Genomic DNA, 7880 nt, shown 5'->3' with positions numbered 1-7880 from the left:
GTCTTGTGAGATTATGCCGGGGCCTAGCAAACACAGAAGTGGATGCTCACAGTCAGCTATTGGATGGATCACAGGGCCCCCAATGAAGGAGCTAGAGAAAGTACCCAAGGAGCTAAAGGGAACTGCAACCCTATAGGTGGAACAACATTATGAACTAACCAGTACCTTCCAGAGCTTGTGTCTCTAGCTGCATATGTATCAGAAGATGGCCTAGTAGGCCATCAGTGGAAAGAGAGACCCATTGGTCATGCAAACTTTATATACCTCAGTATAGGGGAACGCCAGGGCCAAGAAGTGGGAAGGAGTGGGTAGGGGAGTGGGGTGGAAGTGTATCGGGGACTTTGGGGATAGCACTGGAAATGTAAATGAAGAAAATACCTAATAAAAATTTTAAAAAAAAGAAAAAAGAAAAAAATCACAAACTTTGGAGATCATGCTGGTGAACAATGTATTCTTGGTCTTGCTTTGATTAGCTTTGATCTGTCAGTTGTAACACAACTGAAGCCACCTTATATCTTAAGAGAGTTGTCCAGGGAAATGTTGTCCAGGAACCATTTTCTGTGAAGATGTTTTTGTCTCTTAATGATTAACTGCAATGTTTACAGGCACTTGGAAAGTGACCCAGAATGATACCAGTGATAAGAATCACTCACTGGAACCTTTTTTCCACATTTACTGCACCTGGCAGCAGTCATGGTCACAGTGATCTTGGCAGCTGGACTGGTATTTCCACTGAGCATCCCTGAAGTGTTCACACAAACACTGCCACAATTGGGGTCTGGCCAGTCATCTATAGTAGCATCTGTTCATCAGGTCCATGCTGGAGGTAGCAGAGCACAGGGAAGGGGCCTCAAAGCTGTTACTCAAATGGTCATGGGACTTGCCCAGTCAATTTCTAACAGGTGACTGACTGTTAAGAGAGAAACATCAAAGGGGACAACAGCAAAGACTTACATAAAATCTATATTCTCAACCACATTTTGGTGTTTAACCCTTGGCCAAATGCCCTTATGAACAGTTGTGTCTCTTATTGTCTTAAAGAATCATTATGGTTCTACTGGAGAACAGACACAGTGCTCTAGGCTGGCTACTGGTGTTTGGGAATTTAGGTTGCCCCACCTGAGCTAGGCAGTGAAAAAAATTACAAAGTACTAGAAGGAGCCAGGCATGGTGGTGCATGTCTATACAGCAGGTCTTCAGACTTGTAGCATTTTCTCCAATACCCTTTACTTCCAACAGGCCCTCATCTGGGAGCCTCTTATTTTGGTGTTTAATTTGAGGTCTGTGCTGGGGAAGGTAGAGGACAGCAAGGCTGGATAGATGAACAGGAGATTCATCTCCCGTGAGGTTATGTGCTAGAGAAAAGGCCCACAGGCCTGCAGTGTGGGTTGTTCCAAGGAAGCTTCTGGTATTCAACGTTCCATGGGAGAAATAAAAATGATTGGCATCATCCAAAATATATTTTAAAAACTCAAGAAATCAACAAACCAAGTAACCCAATTAACTGGGGTACAGAGCTAAACAGAGGAATCACTAAGGATCAAGAAGCACTTAGAGAAAAAAAAATGCTCAACATCCTTAGTCAGCAGGGAAATGCAAATCAAAACAACTCTGAGATTCCATCTGACACCTGTCAGAATGGCTAAGATCAAAAACTTAAGCAACAGCTCATGCTGGGGAGGATATGGACAAGGGGAACATTCCTCTAAAGTGCAAATTTGTACAACCACTTTGGAAACCAATTTGGTGGTTTCTCAGAAAATTGAGAATAGATCCACCTCAAGACCTAGCTATACCATTACTATGAATATACCCAAAAGAAACGCCACCATACCACAAGGATACTTGCTCAATTATGTTCATAGCAACTTTATTCACAATAGCCAGAAACTGGAAACAAACTAGATGTTCCTCAAAGGAAGAATGGATTTTTAAAATGTGGTGCATTTACATAATGGAGTATTACTTAGTCATTACAAACAATGACATCATGAAATTTCCAGGCAAGTGGATGGAACTAGAAAAGATCATCCTTAGTGATGTAACCCAGCAGAAAGGCAACATGACAAGGGGCCTTGCATAAATCTCATCAGAGGGGCTTCACCCAGCAACTCTTAGAAGCTGATGCAGAGACCCACATCCAAACATTGAGTGGAACTTGGGTAATCCCGTGGAAGAGGAGGAGGAAGGATTGAGGGAGCCAGAGGGGTCAAGGACACTACAAGAAAATCTAGAGAGCCAACTATCCTGGGCTCATGGGGACTCATGAAGACTGAACTGTCAATCGAAGAGCATGAATGAGATAGACCTAGGCCCTCTACACATATGTAGCAGTTGTTCAGCTGGGTCTTCATGTGGGATTCCAAAATCAAGAGCCAGGACTATCTCTGACTACATTTCCTGCCTTTGGATTTCTTTGCCTTAACTGGGCTGCCTTGTCTAGCCTCAGTGGAAGAGGATGTACCTAGTCTGGTTGCAGCTTGATATGCTGGGGCTGGCTAATGTCTATGGGAGGCCTCCCCTTTTCAGGGGAGAAAGGGAGAAAAGATGGATACGGGAAGAGGACAGGAGAGGGAGGGACTGGAAAGAGAAGAGGGAGGGGAAGCTGTGAACTGGATGTAAAGTAAATAAATAACTTAGTCAATAAAAAAGACAAAACAAAACAAACAAACAAAACAAGAAAATAGGTCAACCATCAATACTATGAAAAGAAGGTCTGAGTAATGCTGTCATTATGAACAGGGTAATAGTTTGGAACAAGAAGAGGGAGAACTTGGAAGTTCAGTGCAGTTGGGTCTGAGAGCAGAGTGAGGGGCAGGGTGAGGAAGAAGCTGAGGTTTGGGGATGATTTTAGGGAAGAGAAAAGATAAGATCAGAGGTATGGGGAAAGGCAGAGGCAGGGGAGAGAACCTGAAACAGGGTCAGAGACTAGAGCCTGAGGTGCCTTCTAGGGAACAAGAAATCCAGGGGCATCAGAGCCTGAGCTGATAAGGCTCACTGTAGGTGACAAATTTTGTCCCCTCAAATGACTACCATTCCTTCATGCCTTCTCTCCATGTGTTCAGATGAACTTGACAGAAGCACACAATCTGGTCCTTCACCAGCAAGTTCAAGATTCCAAGGAAGACAGATGTCTGATCTTGTGCCCAGTTCAGGTGACTGGGTTCTTGAAATACTCGTGTATGGCAGGATGGTGTTGGAGATAAATTCCTCATGGAAGTTCTTCTATCTCTTCACAATCCTCATGTAGAGATCTTTGTCAACTCCTTCCTGCAACTCTCTTCTCTGGTGCAAAAACACTACTGACTAGTGCATTAAACCCCTTCCCAAGGCTTCTGCACCCCCATAATGACTGTTCCCCAGGCTTATCTCTAGGAGCCTAAAGAGCTTGCCTTGCAGCTGTGAGAAGACCAAAAGAAAAGAGATTTTCATCGCCCCCCCAACACATTCATCAGACTGGGTCTCGCAGTCTCACTGGGTGCCACAGGAGCAGCTGAAACAGCCCAAGCATGCCATTTGGCCAGAGACTTCTAAGACAAGCTTGACCAGGCTTCTACTACAGATGGTCTTGAGTCCCTTCAACCTTCAACAACACATAAACTTCCTAGTGGGAGTTGCTCTGGACTTGATGACTGCCAAACAGTGAGGGACCTGCATTATGTTGGGGAAGGAATGCAGTTTCTATGTTAACAAATCTGTCTGGTGGAGCAAGACATACAAATGCTCGTCTCCACTGGGAATCTCCAAGCATGCTATGTGTCTAACACCCCAACCTCATGGTACTCAAACCCCCTTGTGGCTTGGCTTCTCCCTGCCCTCCTTGGCCCTGTACTGGCCATCAGAGCCCTCCTCCTGGCACCCTGCCTTGTCCAATTTTTAAAACAGCAGATAAGTAGCATTACAAAAACCATTGCCAACTGGGTTCTAGCTCAGTACCAAACTGTTCCCAACATAGGGGCTCAGGGCTACTATGACATCTCTCCATTGTAAATAAACCAGGGGGAGATGTTTGGAAACCTTGCTACTTAAGGTCCAAGTCTACCATGTCCAGATAGCTCACTCATCTGAGCTTGGCGCAAAATGAGGGACTCCTTTTTTCCAGCATGGGTTTCCCTTCTCTGACCTTGTCTGGGGAGCCTGTCCCCGACACCCTCTATCTGGAGAAGGTTGCAAACCTACAAGTTCAACTTGGCAAACCTATAAGTTCAACTTCTTTCCAAATAAGGACCCATCCAGCAAGAACCTGGGATTAAACTCTGGCCAATGATTTTACATTCAACCTGAAAACTCCTTCCAGCTCTCTAAGATTCATATACAATCATTGTCCACCCCAAATAAAGTGTATGCACACCAGCTGTTTCAGTGAAGAGTGTCTAAGAGAGCTGTTTCATTGAGTATTGTCTAAAAGAACTGTAACACTACAATTCTCAGAGAAAGCCTTCTACCCCTTGGCACTCACTCCCAGCCGGAAAAGACCAGAATCTTACAGACCCCACCCATTCTGGACTCTGCTTCATTTTTCCAGCCCAGTATGCATCTGTGCTTAGACATCTTGAGGGAGGATATGGAGGGCAAGGCACCATAGCTGGCCACCAACAGGCATACCATAGCTGGCTGGTCCTCCCCTCTCTCACTTTGACCTTCTGCCTTATCTTGTCCTTCACATGTCCCATGTTGTCCCCTTCACTCTTTTGGATGATGTTTGTGGCTGCTCTCAGACCCTGGACTCTTTCCAGCCATCACTGTCTTGTGAGCAAGTTATTTTATTTCACAGATGCAGAATCAGTTTAAGAGTGGATCTACAGAATCCTTTCTGCCACTGACCCGTGTTCTGCAGAGGTTGGCTGGAACCTCGGTTTGGAAACCTTGTCCCTCTTCACCATAACTTTGCTAACAGACCTAATGTCCTGTGCTTTTGGGGATATGGTTAAAGTGACTCCCCCGTGGGGCTTTGGAAAATCTCATGCAATAGAAAGGAGGAGGAAGGCTCCACTGTTCCAATCAGACCTCTCCCACACCATACCACCCTGACAAGGGCCTTCTCCCTGGTCCTGCTGGCCAAGCTCTCAGACCTGATTTGTTTTTCATATTCCATAGCTTGTTGTCATTGTTGGCAGTCTTTTGGATACTTCCTATGCATGGTGGCCCCAGGAAGCTGGAGTTGAGACCCTGAGAACAATGCACTAGGCAATGGTTTGAGGTCTAAAGGCTAGCCATTGATTCAAGGTCACACAACCCCTCAGTCCCACAGCTTCCATAGGCTTGTCACTGTTGGGGTGAGGTTGGACTGAGGAAGAAAAGATCTTGGGCCAATTCAGAATGTGGTACAGGCTTCTCAGGATGTGGCAGTTGTGAATCTAGACTGCCAGGAGGGCTATGCTGGGGTACAGACACCCGGCAAGTTGCAAGGGGACATGCAGCAGACATAGGGAAGTTGAGAAAGACTAGGGAGACACCACAAGCAGAATTGTCAAAGGAATAAGGCTGAGGGTGGCAGAGACTATACCAAGGAAGTCAGACTTGGGGTGACTGGAGGCAGAAGGGGTCTGTGGAGGATTCTTGGGGGCCTAGTTGCTGGTCTTCCCAGAGGTGAGTAGTTGGGAAAAGCAACAACTAGTGGCAGTTTCTGGAGAGTGGCTGAGGATGGTCCAGCTTCCCCTCCCAGCAGAGGGCAGGGCTATGAATTCCAGGTCACCCTGCCCCAACTCACAGCTGCTTTGAAGTTATCCCCTTGCCAGTGGCTTCTGGGCTTCTTGTGCTATGGCCCTGTGGGGACCATCTAGCCCCTCAGTAGTTGGGTTACTTGTCAGCTGGTAGGAACAAAACCACTAACAGGGTTTCCAGGGGTGCCCACTAGGAATGCTTATGCTCAGATTTTTCCTTAAAAGACTTCCTGATTCTCTGCCCTGTACAGGTTCTCAAGCTTCTCCATCTTTCAGGTTTGGTTCAAGGGCATTAAACCCTAAACAGACCAAACAACAGTTCAGTCTCCCTGTTTGCAATCTTCATGTTCCTAAGGCTTCCTTAGCCTCCGGATGTATCCCACAAGCAAGAGGAACCTCCCATGTATTCAAGCTATGTGGTTTGCCAGGCTAGAGTGGCCCAGGAATCCAAACCCAGGGTCTATACGGCTCACAAGATTCTCACAAGGCTTACAGCTCATTTTGTCTCCTCTGCGGATGGTACAGGAGCCCAGGGTGCTTGTCTCCTGCAGAGGAGCACAGCTCCTAGCTAGAACAATTTCAGGTGCATGAGCCTATAGTCAACTCTGTGTCTGCAAGGTCTCTCTGCCTGCCTCTGTAGAGAGAATCTCTTGAATGGAAACATCACTTGTCTATAAAAATGCTGTTAGCCTATTAGCTTAGGTAGGATATAGGTAAGTGGAAGTTTCAGTACAGAGAGAGGAATTCTGAGATAGAGTCAAGTGTAGGAGGATTCACTCTAGGGACTCTAAGAAGGACAGATGTATAGAACCTGAGCAGAAGTAACCAGCCATGTAGTTTACAAAGAATAAGGCAAATAGGTTATTAAATTATGAGATAATCAAAAAACAAGACAGAGCTTTGGCCTAGGCATTTGTAAATATATTTAAGTCTCAGAGCTGTTAATTCTGGAAGCTTGAGGCCATGAGAGAAAACACAAGCTAACAGAAAACACCCTACAACGTGCATCTGAGTGGCTAAGTGGGGAGTCCGGTTCCCTGATCATAAAAGGAAAGCTGAAGGAGCAAGTATTGGAGCTGAAAAAGGCCTCCCTCTGCCCTCTCCTCTCTGCTTCTGAACATGAGTTCAGTGGAAGAGGGTTCCAGGGCTCCACCCCAGCTATACAGAGAGTCCATCATGAGGAGACCAGGTCAGATAACAGGGATTGAAGGCCCAGGAGAGCTGGGGCTTCTTATGCCCCTCAGCAAGACCTACAGGTTCAGGACATTCCACCCCAGCCTGGGTCTCAGTCCCAGTCTCTTTTGGCTCTAAGCTGGTTCCTTTCTCCCAAGGTACTGAACCTGCCTTTAACATTTCTAAAGAAGCCAAGGCTAAAGTCCCAAACAGAAGGACCACTTTACTGACATTAGTAAAGATATCATCTGGGTGTTTCGAAATGTGTGCAAAAACAGGATGTAACTGAACCCTTGTCGTACTCTTCTGCTCACACCTGTGTCCGTTTATGCACACTCAATAACCACATCCTGGCTAGCAGGGATTGATGACACTTATCAGAAGCCTAAGAATAGAGCAAGATTCATGAAGAAGCCTGATGCCCAGGTTGAAGACATCAGTAGATAGATGATGTCCCAAAGGCCTGTCGTGGACCAAGGGTACCTGTCATTGAACTTCTAAGCATTTTTCCAGGGTACTGTGCTCCAGACAGTCGGTGGAAGTTGGGAAGAGTGTGGGGAAGTTTCACTCATGCCAGAGCATACAGTCCATTCTCCATGGAGATGAAGCTGCTGTGTGTAGAGGCCATGTGGGGAGGCTGAGGAGACAGGCATGGGGGTTGGTGTGGGTCACTAGTGGGGAACAATATGCACTGAGGCATGTGTTGGTCAGAATGGACTACAGCCTCATACAGAGCTACTAAACAGGATGGCTGGAGGTTGGGGAAGATATTGGGATGGTGGATCCACCCCAGTGGCCAGGGATGGTCTTGGTGGGCTGTAGGGAATGAAGGAGAGTCAGATAAGACCCCAAGTCCCTGTCCAGCTGTGGATCCCTGGTATTCTGCTCCAGACACCCTCCTTCAAGCCTTACCTGAGTCTCCATCTGTGCCTGGGTGCTAGTGAGGGATGACTGAGATTTACACAAACACCTGTGAGACAGAAGAGGCAGTTAGGGGCAGAAGGCACCTAACCAAGTGGTGTGTAGATATTACTGAACCCAATC

Source organism: Mus caroli, chromosome 5 (genome assembly GCF_900094665.2).
Source record: "Mus caroli chromosome 5, CAROLI_EIJ_v1.1, whole genome shotgun sequence".
Lineage (NCBI taxonomy): Eukaryota > Metazoa > Chordata > Mammalia > Rodentia > Muridae > Mus > Mus caroli.
The sequence above is the reverse complement of the archived record's forward strand: the minus strand, read 5'-3'. Positions refer to the sequence as shown.